Genomic DNA, 15,713 nt, shown 5'->3' on the forward strand with positions numbered 1-15,713 from the left:
TGTTATCTTCTGCCACCCATTTGAACTATTGTTACTCAATTTAGTAGCTCGAACCACAGTTTTCTTTCTTGACTTTAGTTTGCTCAGAGTGTGGCAGCAAATTTAAGCACAGTCCTCCATCCTCCATTCACTGGCTACAGCATAATTTAAAGCTGCAGTAGGTAGAAAGCCTGAAAACGGTTGATTTTTGAGTGTCATCTGAGTTAGGTTTCATTCATCTCCGCCCTGAGCCCCTCCTACCAGACGAGCACGCGAGTATTTTATCCTACTTGGTTCTATTTCTCCCTCTCTGGGACCCTCGGCTCTCCCTCTCCGCGCAGCAGCCCTCCCCATCCCTCCCTCGCGGCCCCGCACATATACCCCGAGGCTCGGCTCTCCCTCTCCGCGGAGAGCCCTTGGCTCCACTCCCATGGCCGACCCTCGCGCCCTCCGGTCGGGCCCGGCCCCACCTCACCCTTCCCCTCCCTCCGGAGCTCCGGGGAACCGAGTTCTGTCTTCCTTTTTTTGGGTTTAGCCATTAAACTATAATCGTGACCAGCCGTGTATCATGCCAAAGTTAAATGCCGTTTTTTTCATCCGTTTCTGACACCGCAAGTCACTGCCCAAGCGCTGCTTTTCGACAACTTCTGAGTGAGACGAGGTTGTTTGATACAAACAAGGAATGGCCACAATTGTGAACTCAGTATGCCTCATGAGTCTGATCTCAGCCTCAGTCGCTCTGGATGTTTCGAGGTTAGTATCAAGGGATAAGCCGACTGTCAAGGCTCCGCAGAAAGCCCTGCTGGGGGAACTCAGGCTGACCTTCACTTTTGAAATATTTCTACAGGAAGGCTTTTCATTTTCCCTGCTCTCTTTTCACCTATGACTGCACTCCCACCCACAGCTCTAACATCATAATTAAGTTCACGAACAAGTTGACTGTAGTGGGTCTGATATCAAATGATGAAACAGCCTACAGGGAGGAGGTCCAGACACTGGCTACGGTTACATGATAGCTTCTCATTCGGAATGAAATAAATCTGAATGAAATCATTCGGAATTAAAGTCTTTCCAGGTAGTTTACAGTTTTCTGATTGGATAGGGGGCCGGGCGGATGTTAAGTGTTTACGTTTACCGGAAGAAAACACTGTATAGTCCTCGCTCCGGATAACAAGATGCTTGACGACGCCGTTCTTAGTGCCTTTTTCGGGCATGTTTTGCTTATATTCTTGAAGCAGCAGTACGACAACAACCTTGTTCTGCTAATGCTTCGTCTGTTGAGGAGGAGAAGGGAGGTAGAAGGTCAAAGAAGGGAGATAGAAGACCATGCTGTGGTGAATGGAAACCGGTGAGTGCAACAAGTCCGACTGCTCTATCTCAGCCTGTTGCTATGCAGCCCGTTGCTATGCGCGCTATATACGTCATCGCGCCAGAAGGGCAAGGAAACGAGCATGCGCAGAAAGACCGGAATGAATTTAAAGAGGAATGAGTGTATACATGCACACAAAATTCTTTCATTCAGAATGACAAACAGAAAAAAACAGCCCCTTTAATCGGATTTAATTTTCAATCGGAATGACCGTTTACATGACCACTTTTAATCGGAATGGCCTTTCATTCCGATTAAAAGTGGAATTAAACTGTGCATGTAAACGTACTGACTGTCTGCATGGTGAAAGGATTGGAACCTCAACACACACACATCGCACTAGACTATGCATCAATGGGGAGGAGGTGGAGTGGGTGGCCAGTTTTAAGTTCCTGGGAGTCTGCATGTCTGAGGACCTGACCTGGAGCCTGAACGCCTCCCATCTGGTCAAAAAGGTCCAGCAGTGCCTGCTCTTCCTAAGGGCCCTGAAGTGCAACAGACTCCCTAAAAAAACTCCTGATCAGCTTCTACAGCTGCACCATTGAGAGCGTCCTGACGTACTGCTGTACAGTCTGGCACTCTAGCTGTACTGCTACAGACAGGAAGGACTTAAGATGGCTCAGTGGACTGTTGGCTCTCCACTTCCAAACCATCCTCTTGAGAAATCTCCACAAAGACATCAGAATGGACCTGCACTTGTATAGCGCCTTTCCAGTCTTCCAAGCAATCAAACCGCTTTTTACACTACGAGTCACATTCACCCATTCACACACACATTCACACACTGGTGGCCGAGGCTACCATACAAGGTGCCACCTGCTACTTCAATATCTTGCTTAAGAATACTTCGACATGCTGAGTGGAAGAGCCGGGGAGTTGAACAGAGAGTCTTCCAATTAGTGGACGATCCGCTCTACCTTCTGAGTCACAGTCTCTGAGAAGAAACCCCTCAAATCCTGGACTCCACCTGTTTTCCACTCTCCCCTAGGCAGATTAAGAATCATATGCACACGAACCAACAGACTGAAAAGCAGTTTTCCCCCCAGAACATCCGACAGGCTGCTGAACCAATAACTCCCAACAATTAGCACTTAGGCCACAAGTGCAATAATACTAAATAATTACTGTTATTTTGTATTAAATGTACAGTTTCTGCTGAGTAGATGCATACAGTCTTTTTCAAAATAACTCACAACGTCGATAAAGCAGCGGCTATTTACGTTTATTTCCTTGTCCTACAAAAGCACATGGTTAGGTTTTAAAAAAACATCATGCTTTGGATCAACATTCATATGAGAAGCAAACACCTGGCTCCTGGATGAAAGTCTGTTGTTTGGTGGAGCCATCCACCATCACCACCACCCACTCTATTCGAACTTTCCAGCTCCTCAAGTTACGTTGTTTTCTGGCGGTGTTTTAAACCTACTCCAAACACACCAGAAGCCAGAAATGGTGGAAGGTTGGGCTTGGGGCTAGCAACCCCAACCCATAAAGCATCTATATGCTACAGAAACACTGGCGAAAAAACTCAAACCCCAAAGTCTTGGAAAGGAAGACTCTTCAGTGTTCCACACTAAAGAGAAAATGACGATGTGTTTGGAAAATTGCAAGGAGACAGTGCGTCCGAAGCTTCTGACCCCTAGACGTAGAGGGCACAAGACTGAAGAGGATGGAGGAGTTTCGTCAATGGCCTATGTTCCTCAGGGAATTTAAAGGGCTAAGTAAGTAAGTAAGTAAGTTTTAAACCTATGCCATCTGGCAGTGTAATGATTTGACAATGAGGCCTCAGCGGTTTGAGTTAATCCAATTGAGTACAGTATACAGTATATCCTAAAGCCTAAAGTTTCCTTTGTGTTTCAATGCTGCTGTATAAAAAGACTTTCAATTATGAAGACAGCTGAAGCCTCGTATTAGGCTAAGGTCAATTTTAGAACGTATTTTTACACTGAACAAGAACTGTGAAATTTGTCCCCCATTTCTTATATTACATTCAAAACCTCTTTCAATGCTCATATGAGCACCTGACTGTTATGAAACACAATTAAAAAATCATGAACCTAACCTTGAGGCCACCATCTCTTTTCAGGTGCTGATTTTTATGTCATATTGTCAATATATCAGCATATTTTATTGCATGTGCTCTGTGAAGCTCTTTGGATGAGTCCCATTAACAACCCAAGTGTTGCCAAACAAAAGCAGAGGAGAAAGCCGACATAGCCAAGCATGATTTTTTATCATAAACAGAAGAATTATATGAAAACATTGCATTATTAAACCAATTTTTAAAAAGCTAAAGTTTCTCCCAAACTGAGCAGTGTGAATAATTCAAATCCCACCCCCTGTTCATGTGTCAGCCCCCCATTGATTGAAAAATTATTGTCAGAGTGCTTCAGAGTTCATCAACATTTACTTGTTTAATATGAATATGACATTCAACCATTGTTTATCATAATTAGCAGTTGAAAATGATGGTTGTTGCGATGTCTGGCACTGGGCAACACTGCTCATTCTCTGACAGTCTGTGTTTTCTTGTACTGTAAAGTATTTTTGCTCATTAATACACATTTCCTGACAGTCACAGTTAATAAAGCTTCCTCAAATTGGACACAACTGACAAAGAAACATATAACACCCATGTATAATTCCCGCAGAGCGAGATAATGGTGTCAAATGAAAAAAAAAAAAGAGACAAAGATGAAAAGAGAATACAGTGACGTCTGCTAGTGTGAAGTCATTACAGCAGGGAGTCCCGCTTTCAGCTGTGGAAACTGAGAATCTCCATTTACCAGTCAGATATCACTTCCACTATCAATGAAGATAGTCTTAAATTCCTATGCAGGTGGTCTGTGTGTATGTGTGCGTGCATGAACGTGTGTGAGTGCATGAATTTGTAAGAATATGTAGACTTGCAAATGTATCAGTGTGTGTTTCACAGAAATTGGAGACAGGATTTTTATGTGACTGACAGTGATTTGCAGCTGTGCTCGCTACAGGAGAGACGGCTTCCATCTACACACACAGCCCCTCTCCGCAGGAGTGATAGATGGTTATGCTTCTCCATTTGGGAAATCAGAAGAATGGAAGTCGCACGCTGCCTCGCACTCACTCAGTCTTCAGATCTCTCTCTTTCCATCTCTCTCTCGGCGCCGAGAACCTGATCCATTTGTGTTTTGCTTGCTATTTGCATTGAAATCACATCACGGCAGCATGTGGAGTAATGAACCAGCGCAGCCTGAGAGGAAGCAGGAGGAGAGACAGGCCGAAGGAAAGGACGACAGACAGGTAGACACATGGGAAGGGTAGCTGACAGGGAGAAGGAAAGGGGGAGGGATGCACAGGCAAGGCAGAGAGGAAAGTTGGAAGAAAAGAAAGAGGAAAAGGAAAAAAATGTAGGAAGGAATGAGGAACTGAAGAAAGAAAGGAAACAGGACAAATAAAAAAGAGATGGAAAGGCCAACACATTCTCACATGTCACATGTGATGTCCACACATGACGTGCAAAGGTACCCTGGGTGCGTTGGCTGTTGACGATCTGGGACACTGTCAAGTTCTGCCTGTTACATGCATTTTCTTCTTTCAAAATACACTTCGGTTTTCACAGGAAATTCAACGTTTAAATAAACACACTACGTCAGTACAGCACCGCAACCTGATGGGTTTTTTTCCAACAACAAAAACACATGGCTGGATTTAGGAAAAAAGTAGGGAAGTCAGTTTGTGGTTGTTTGTTTGTTGGACCCATCCACCACTTTCGCTGCTTTAACTCTCATCCTTGTCCCTCCACGTTTCCCCCCGACGCCGCCTGGGCCATTCAACTATAACGGCAGCTGGCTGCATATCATGCTGATGTTAAAGGAGCTTTTTTGGTTGGTTTCTGACGTTGCAAGTCACTGCCCAAGCGCCAGATTTCAATGACTTCGGAGTGAGACCGGGCTTGAAAGGCAGGTAAAAGGAAAGGAAGGTATGAAAGGAATAAAGGAAACATAAGAAGCAAAGAAAGAATAAAGCAATGCAGAGGCAGGTTGAGAAAAGCAAGGAAAGAAATGGAAAAGAAGTCCATAAAAAAAGAAAGGTAAGAGTCAAGAGAAGACAAAACACAAAACGATGCACAAGGAGGTCAATGACAAGGACAACAGGAATGAAAAGGAAAGAATTTAAATAACAAATTAATGGAAGGAAGCAAAGAAAGAAAGATATACTAGGTCAAGCAGTTTCATTTGTATGGCACATTTCATACACAGGTAAGCTCAATGTGCTTGAGGACAGAGAGAAGGATAGAGATGAAAAGAAAAGTAGAAAGTAAAGAAAGAAAAACGTAGAAAAGAAAAGTGATATGACAAAGTGAAACTAGAAGCAGAGGCTGATGAAGAAAAGGAGAAAAAGAGTCAAAAGAAAAGAAATAATGAGAGGTAAGACCAAGAAAGAAGGAAACAGCGATAGGCAGACTGTAACAGCTGAACAGTGTGATGGAGGGAGAATTAGATTTTATAAGCTGAAGCTTGACAGACAGAATCGGATTTGTCGAACGAGGGAGACCGTGAAACCACCTGTGTAGTATTAAATGAATGCAGCAGCATAACTGGTAATGCGGGTGCAGGATGTGGAAAGGACATTATCACAGCAGCAGCAGGATATTATCAGTGACGCAGTGGTAAATCAGAAGGTAGGTATGCTGTATGACCTCCGGTTGGCTCCCATTGCTACACAAAACACCATCAATTTGGGCAAAATTTATTCTCTATTACTTTTGAGAAGAACCATCTCCACAAAACACCAACCATCAACCTGCCACTGTATCTGTGACTATAAACCTCTGTGAGTCATAACAGTCACAAGAATTTAACATGAGGAGAGGGGTGGCGTCACACACCTGCAGTTTATCTACACCTGCGTCACTGTAGTTTTACAAATTGCAAAAAAAAATGTACAGAGAAAGAGTCATGCACCAGAGCCTTTCCTACTGGTACTGGCAGAAAGTATAGGGAAATACTCGGGGCATCAGGGTGTTGAACGAGTGCGCAATGGCCAGGAAAGAGTATGGAAGAGGGAGAGTGGAAAAGAAAGAAAGAAAACCTCAGTGATATGGACAAATTTGTAAAGAATATATATACTGTTGGCAAACCTAACTGCTTATATTTACAACTAGTGCCAACCAATAACAGACATAACCATGAGACAAGACAAGTAAACCACAGATTCACATTACCTCTGCCGAGAACCAACACACTTAGGAGTTATGTACAGAGCTGTTGCAGAGTGGAACAGGCTCTTATCACTGGAAAGCAGAAGTAGTTTTAAAAACAAACTGAAAAAAATGATTTTAGAAAGGTGAGTGTATAATATCTGACTTCTTGGTTTCTTTTGTTTTGTTTTGTTGTTTGTTAGTTTTTTGGGGTTTTTTTTCTGTTTCATAAGCCTAGGTATTGATTTGGTGTGTTTGCAAAACTTTAAAAACTGTTTTTAACAATTTCTTCCAATTGCAATTAGTAGTCCACATTGTGGTAAATTATTGAATTTAATATTGTAGTTTTTTTTCCTTGTAACTATCATATATGATTCTAGATTGTTATTGTTATTCTGTATGTTTTTACTATGTATATAATTGTGTCCTGTGTGAGGACCCCAGGAAAAATAGCCATTACTCCCACAACGGTGTGATGGCTAATGGGGATCCTAATAAATAAACAAATAAACAAATGTGTTAGATTGCTAACATGCAATTTGGCATATTCAGACCACCTGGAAAGCAGTTTCATGGCTTGCATGGCTAATGCCTGCCTAACACTAGAACAACTGGTCCAGCCAGGGGGTCCAGATTTCTCCTAAGTGATTAGTTCGAGGTCCCACAGTTTAATACATTCAGCGTGATACTTGTGTTTGACCACATCATCAAGCTAGTTTGCTGTCTCTGTCAAGTAGCTGTCTGTAAGTCACTCACTCTACAGTAAGAAAGTGAGTTTTTTCTTAAATGTGTTCTTAGGAAAAGTCTACATCAGCTTCATGACGTGTCCTTAAACAGCAGAATAATTTCCACCTGTGCTCTTGTCATGATAAATTCTTTTGTCCTCATACGTTAAAAACACGCGGCAACTGATGCTAATTAGCAAAGGGAAATGCCCAGCAAACCTTTATAAAAGGTTATAAGACTGCGCACACAGAGAAACTGAGGAAGAAGAAAAGTTGCAAGAATTAGAATAGAATGCCGAAACGAAAGTCTGAAGATTGCAGATCACTGGACTGGTGCATCTGTGCAAATTAAATGCCAAACGAGTTGTCATATTTAGTGTCATATATTATGAGTGGATACAAAATAACACAAAAAAGATTTAAAAAAAGATGCATGGGATGCTAAAAATTTGCAGTAATCAACCATCCGACCCGCAACTGCAAACTGTATGCATTAGTGTAGCACAGCTGTGAGGACTGAGGAAAGAGACAAGTGCCACGGTGCTCCAGAGGGTGTGTGTGCATGTTTATAGAGAGACAAAGAGAGGTGAAGAGAAGGTTAAGTTGAACCATAAATTATTAATAACTTACTCAGAACGTTGCATCACTTGTTGTCCTGCCCACCCGAACCACCAGTGATATTTTCTAACGTGATCAAACACTGGGCTAATTATTAAATGACGTGGTTCCTATTACCATAACTGATGTGAACTGAAGTGTTAGTGTAGTGTTTATTTTGAAAGACCATGATGCTTTTTGTAAAAAAAAAAAATAAATAAATCAAAATAATTATTGAAACCTATTAGAAATTATACAAAATACTACTGTAATATAAATCCAATTATATTCTACAACTGTTGAGCAGAAGAAAATGCAATAACATTATTGTACACAAACATGTCGACATAAAATGTGTGTAAATGTGCTCAAGTGTGCACTGAATCAAATAAAAAAGTACCGATGAATGTCAGAATCTCTGTGTAAAAATATAAACAACAGTTGTTAAATGAGGCTCAATGTCAGTTTTTTGTCACACACTATAAGATTTCCCAAAGACTGGGGATCTTGCAGAGCCACTATTTGCAAGACTACAACTAGATTCATTTTGAGATTGTGTCCGATCCTGTTCCTGGTGGAAAATGTTACGCCAAACTCCCTTTAAATAACAGAACATATTAATAATTCATCAGGTCTCAAACACATAACTCTGGAAACCCAAGATAAATCGCATCATATGTCAACAGTATTCTTGTCAATATATGCTATTACGGTGGCCAATGGTATTATCGAGGCACTGGACTACAAAACATATTGTGCAGCTCTTTTCATTGATTTGTCAAAAGCCTTTCGCAAGTAGACCATGTTACCTTGGCAGATAAACTCTATAAAATTGGCCTATCTGAGCATGCTGTATGCTGGTTTGCTAACTATATGTCGGTTAGAACACAGCAGGGCTGTCAAAAGCACCATGAAATTGAGTTCGAATATTTTTGAATTAATTTAGTAAAAGTTCGAATAATATTCGAATTTATTATTAATTTTTTGTATTAATTTTTTATTATTATTATTATTATTTTTTAAAAAGGGTAGGCAGGGAGGCAGCAGGTGCACCATTCACCCTGTATGTCTCCCCGAACAGGTCACACATCGCGGACAGCGCAGTGGGTGCTGTTGGCACAGCAGGCACCTCCGTCCGTGCCTCTCCCTCCGTCTCGTGCCGGAATTCCACAGGATGCGGGTCCATTGTGGAACGGCTGCGCTCGTTATCGGCTGCGTGCACAGATGCAACCAACACGCATCTGGTGGAATTTGGGGGTCTGCATCCCTCTCTGGCCCGGCTTGTGCGCGAGCCATTTATGCCCAAACAGGATTCGCCGTGATATACGACGTTATTAATAGTATTAATGAATTATTAATGATATTTGAATTATCAAATTTAGGTTGAAACTTACAAAAAATATATATATTCGAATATATTTCAAACTTAGATTTTTTTTTGACAGCCCTAGAACACAGTGTGTTCAGTTTGCTGGGTCTTCCTCTGCATTTCTCCCAGTGTCAAAAGGTGTTCCTCAGGGTTCCACACTGGGGCCATTCTTGTTTTCTATATATGTAAATAATCTCTGTGACAATTTATCAAATACTGCTTACCATTTCTATGCAGATGATATCGTCATACTGTCTTGCTCATTCCCTTTAGTAGTAAAAGCTCTCGAAAACCTGCAGTCTGCCTTTGATGTTGTTCAGACCGACTTAATTCAACTTAAGCTGGTGTTAAATGCAGAAAAATCCAAATTCATGCTGTTTTCAAATGGCAATAAGTTAACATCTGATCTTCCAAAGATCAGAACTATACTCAAGGGATTGAAATTGAAATGGTTACAATTTACAAGTATTTAGGGATCATCATTGATCAGAACACGTGTGTGTCTCCAAGCTGAAGGTTAAATTGGGCTTCTTCTTTAGAAATAAATCCAACTTCTCCTTTCAGGCAAGGAGACACTTAATATCTGCAACTTTTTTACCTCTGCTGGATTTGATTTTCATGAATGCCCCTGACCAGTGCCCAAAGTTAGACACTGTGTACCATTGTGCTTTGTGCTTTTTACTGGTTGTGGCAATCGCGTACACCACTGTACTCTGTATGCCACTGCTAAATGGCCATGTTTGTATGTCTGCAGGGTCTTGCAATGGTTGGTTTTTATATACAAATCTATTCTTGGCCTGGTTCCCTCTTATCTTTCTACATATATGTGCAGAAACCATAATCAATATGGTCTTCGCTCTCGTAATATTCTTCATATGCTGGTTCCAAGGGTGAGAACAGAACTCGGCAAAAAAGCTTTTAAATATGCTGCTCCTTCATCCTGGAATAATTTACAGAAAGATCTGAAATTGGCAGAGCTGATTAACCTGGAAATCCAGATGCCCCGCCCCTAGCAAATTGGAATTTGCTCTGCACAGGAATCTGGCCCCGATGAGCAGAGCCCGTTGAATCGCAAATCATACCAATCAGATCAGTCTATCTGACAGAGGCGGGCTCTGTGCGGGCGTAACATGATGACGACAGCGTTGCACCGTAGGAGTCTAAAAGTAAACAGCCAAGATGGCAGCTGCCGAAGGACCGCGTCCATTCAATTTAGCTTTGGAAGAAACGCTAAGCCAACTACTCTTTTTCCTTGAGAGAAGAGCAGAAGACTGCCCTAGAAGCCTTAATTTCCAGGAAGGACGTTTTTGCCGTTTTGCCGACGGGATATGGCAAAAGCATAATATATCAGTTAGCCCCACTGGTCAGCAAACAAATGGGGCTTACTGCAATGAATATGTCACCTTGTTTTTTTTGCTCTGATTGGCTATCGTGCTATCCAATTGCATGTGGCGGCATTTAATATGCCTCAGTTAGTGCCGCCCTTGGGTAGGAAGGGTGTATCGGTGAGGGCCAGACTCAAAATCCCTCTAGATTTGAGTCTGGATTTCCAGGCTAAGAGCTGATCACTGTGCGGGAATTTTAGTCAATTTTAAAGGATCGAGAAATTTGCTCTTTTAGTCAATGTGACTGTTTATAATTAATTTTAAAATTGTATTCACATCATATTTGTTTTTGTCCTGACCTTGTATTTCATGCTAATTGCTTATTGCTACATACTGATTTTTTTTTAAAAAAACAACATCTTCTCCAGTTTAACATCTGTAGGAATGTGTGTGTCCCATCTGCAGCCTCTTGAGCATGTATCCACTTGAAGCATAAAGTTAAAGAATTTTTTTTCTAAAATGTTGAATGCTGTCAGTATAGATCAGGCTTGGGGGATTATTTTTCAGCTGACAACCTCACAGAAACCTGTGAAACCTTGTAAAGGATCAAATGAAATACAGTTGTGAGATTGAGTATTGAATGGTTTTAACTTTAGCTACAAGAAACGAGACTCAGAAAGACCTTGATGGAAAATCTGTCAATTCAAATTCTTTCGCACACAAACACACACACACACACACACACACACACACACACACACACAAGTACGAACATATGCTACGATACTTATGAGTACTTGCATGTATTCCCTAAAGGAAGCTTAAGTGTGTTATATTTCTAACCTTCAACCATCAAAACCTGGTTCCAGATTTTAAGCATTTTTCCCCAATATTAAATATTCACGACAAGATAAGCAACAATTAAAGTTAAAGTGTCCCCAGATGAGAGGTAATTCCCCACAGTGTGACTGTGTGAACAGATTTTGTCTCAGTGATTACATAACACACACACACACACACACACACACACACACACACACACACACACACACACACACTGGTGTCCTGCTATCACCCAGACATCCATTCAGTATGCTGTAAAGCATGAAGGTCTACATCAGTACTCTGTCTGCAGCTGACTTTGTTATGTCCTGTGTGTGTGTGTGTGTGTGTGTGTGTGTGTGTGTGTGTGTGAGAGAGAGAGAGAGCCTGTCCACACAGTCACATTGTGGGGATTCACTGAACATCTTGGGACACAAATCTGGTCCCTACAAGGTTAACTTTGTGTTTGAGGGTAAGGCTGGTTCCTGTGTGTGAGGATGTTTGATGTTTGAGTGCTGATATGGATGAGCGTCTCTTTGTGTGCGAATATGAACGTCTTTATTCATGTAATGATGTACATGTTTCTTACTAAGTTTGTCTTTTTCAATACAAGCCGCTGCATCTGCACATTTTTGACCTTGCATATATGCAAGTCTTTGTGTCTGAGTCTGTGGCTTTTAGTCAACATCAAAACACATTTCTATGGTGGACTATGGTCAAATTCTACTTAAAGTCCAGGAGAAGAAAAAATGATTTCTTTCGAGACTGATTACACACATCAGAAAATACTACTACTACTTTAACTTTATTTCATCATTTCTTTCTCCAGGGATTTTGTTCAAGACTGAAATCATGGCTTGATGGTGCACCGGAACCATCCTTAACTTTACCCCTCACCTACTATATAAAAAATATTGCTATGCGCATAGCATGAGTGTTGTTTGATTCATATGTGAGCAGTGAGTTCACAACACCCAACATGCTCTTTCAGCTCTTTCAGTCTAATGATTACATGAATCAACAATTCCATTAAAAGCCACAGTTATATAAACACTAAAGCTAATGTCGTCACTGGCGTATCTTTTAGTCTTTTAGCCCGAATCAGCTACACACTACTGAGGCTGTGTGCTTTGTGCTAACGTTAGCTGCTGTTAGCTGCCAATTGAGAATCTGTGGTTTCACAGCTGCTCGTTCTTTGGCTCAAGATGTGTGTGCTTTGTGCTGCTGGGTTAGCTGCTAACAAGAGTCTGTTGCTTCACAGAGGCTCGTTCTTCATCTCGGGATAGCTCCTTTGTGCTACTGGGCTAGCTGCTAACAAGAGTCTGTTGCTTCACAGAGGCTCGTTCTTCATCTCGGGATAGCTGCTTGGTGCTACTGGGCTAGCTGCTAACAAGAGTCTGTTGCTTCACAGTGGCTCGTTCTTTGGTTCAGGATGTGTGTGCTTTGTGCTGCTGGTTTAGCTGCTAACAAGAGGCTGTTGATATACACTGGCTCATTCTTCATCTTGGGATAGCTGTGCTTTGTGCTACTGGGCTAGCTGCTAACAAGAGGCTGTTGATATACAGTGGCTCAGTCTTCATCTCGGGATAGCTGTGTTTTGTGCTACTGGGCTAGCTGCTAACAAGAGTCTGTTGCTACACAGTGTTTCGTTCTTTGGCTCAAGATGTGTGTGCCGTGTGCTACTGGGTTAGCTGCTAACAAGAGTCTGTTGCTTCACAGTGGCTCATTCTTTGGCTCAGGATGTGTGTGCTTTGTGCTGCTGGTTTAGCTGCTAACAAGAGGCTGTTGATATACAGCAGTTCACTCATTCTTTGGCCCGGAATGTGAGCTGTGTGTTAGTGCGTTACTGCATCACAGTCACTCACTTGTTCTTTGGCTTGTGGGGGTGTGAGCTGTGTGCTACTGGGTTAGCTGCTAACCAGAGTCTGTCACTATACAGCTGTCATCTCATTATTTGGCCCAGAGTGTGTGCTGTGTGCTACTGCGTTAGCTGCTAAAGAGAGTCTGTTGCTTCGCAGTGGCTCATTCTTTGGTTCGGGACTGTGTGTGCCATGTGCTACTGGGCTAGCTGCCAACAAGGGTCTGTTGATTCACAGCCGCTCACTCGTTCTTTGGAATGGGGGGTTGTGAGCTGTGTGCTACTGGGTTAGCTGCTAAAGAGAGTCTGTCGCTATACAGTGGTTCACTCGTTCTTTGGCTCAGGTGTGTGCTGTGTGCTACTGGGTTAGTTGCTAATGAGAGTCTGTTGCTTCGCAGTGTGTGCTCATTTGTGGGCTCAGCACCTTCAGTCGACATGAAGATGTGTCGTTTCAGGACAGAATGTACTGCTCATGTTTTTACGGTTTTGAAGCCTAATTTTATAGTTGGTGATTTTTTAAATTGATCAAATTTGGCTGAGAGGTTGGTGACACATTTTTCTGTGTTGTGATAAACATTTAACACATATTTAATTTGCTTTATTCAGACTTTAAATTCTAAAGTAATACATTATTTGTGGTGTGCACACATGAACATTATGAAAATAATAGAGTGCCTGCTTTAAATACATCACTCTGTGTCATGTAAATGGGGGCACTGTTAACTGTAAGAGTTTCTGTACCTGGGTGGATGTCTGTGCCTTTGTGTCTGAGTGTATAGTGCGTCTTCCTCCAAGGGCATTGGTAGGTTGTGGCGCAGACAGAGATATGTAGTTGGAGGTGAGCGCACCGACATTTCAGCAGGAACAAGCCGTTTTCCCAACACACAATCCAGCGTTTGTCGCTGTGATTTATAGTGAACCGGCTGTGGCCGCACAGCCTGCATCGCTCATGTGGGCCACTGGAACGTTAAAGGACATGGACACACACACACACGGACACACACATTCAACCACAAACACGAAGGCAGGCACTCAAACACAAACCAGAGGGTTCGAAGGTGAGCTCGCACAAGGAGAAACAAACATTAGGTAAAGTTATATGGAGACACACTAGCTCACATCTTTATACAAATGCTTGGGATGTACACACAAACAAAACTGCACACACATTGACACATACACACAGTCTTAATGGGGCCAGGCAGAACACTGCAGCATGTTTTTCTCAGCTGTGTGTGTTTGGGTGTTTAAGTGATACTTATCTCCAAGAAGATGTCTCTTACATCTGATGTCTTGGGAGATACAAGAAAAAAGACATTAACATGAGATATGAGCAAATTCACACAGCGAGCGAGCGTGTGTGTGTGTGTGTGTGTGTGTGTGTGTGTGTGTGTGTGTGTGTGTGTGTGTGTGTGGGTGGGTGGGTGGGTGGTGGTGGTGGTGGGGTGCTCAAGGGCGCATCTGAATCGTTCAGACCAGCTTTGATATAGATCTGAAATACTCGCATTTTGGATTTATTCTAATTCCCCATGGTGACACAGACATACACACACTCACACAGTCTGAACCACATGTAAAGTCTGATGTATGAAACTAATGCATTTCAACACACAGACATGCTCCCAAACCAGCACCAAAAAGGCAAATATAACCCCCAAATTGCCTGCATGCACATCCATCAGACAGAAAAAATCTACACAGATCCATAAAAGGCAGACACACAAACATGGTTCTGCTTGATCTGGCTTTTACAACGCATTAAAAAAAAAAAAAGACCAACTCCAAATATCAATGACTTTTCAGATGTCCTTTCTTCTTGTATTTGATGTACCATCTGTAATTTCACATCACTCAGAGAAAGTGACACAAATAAACATGAATGATCTTGAATGTGAACATTTTGCTTCTTGTTGCTTTGCTAAAGAATACCAATAGACTTCAGCAACATTATCACACACTTCATTTATTCAATGCAAAAGCAAACAGTAAGTGGTAATATAGGTGCAGAACTGGATATCAGTAAATTGAAGATTAAAACGCAAAGAAAAAAGTGAATAAGTGCGATTTATATATAAACATTTCAGTGACTCAATGTTTGGATGATTCAACAAATCATTAGAAATGTTGACCTTTGCAGTGCCTGTTTGAAACTGTCTGATTGCTCCAGTATTGCTGCTTGCAGTTTCCTCAATAACCGCTGCTCCAAATAACTTCACACTCTGACAGGGCTGTACTGAAGAACAGGGGTGGGAATCCCCAGGCACAGCATGATGATGATTTAAAGGGCAATGATAATAGTCAGGGACTGAAACGTTTGCTGCTGTTTTTAATCACTTTTTATTATTTTTTGCACTTTGAGCACCCTGGATTCTTGGATGTTCTAAATAAACTGTTTTGGGTTTTTTTTGCATTGATCTTAACCTGTGAACCTTTTTTGTGACCATGCCAGTTGTATTGGTGGGCAGGCAACTCTTCTGCCATCCTCTC

Source organism: Epinephelus moara, chromosome 24 (assembly GCF_006386435.1).
Source record: "Epinephelus moara isolate mb chromosome 24, YSFRI_EMoa_1.0, whole genome shotgun sequence".
Classification (NCBI taxonomy): Eukaryota; Metazoa; Chordata; class Actinopteri; order Perciformes; family Serranidae; genus Epinephelus; species Epinephelus moara.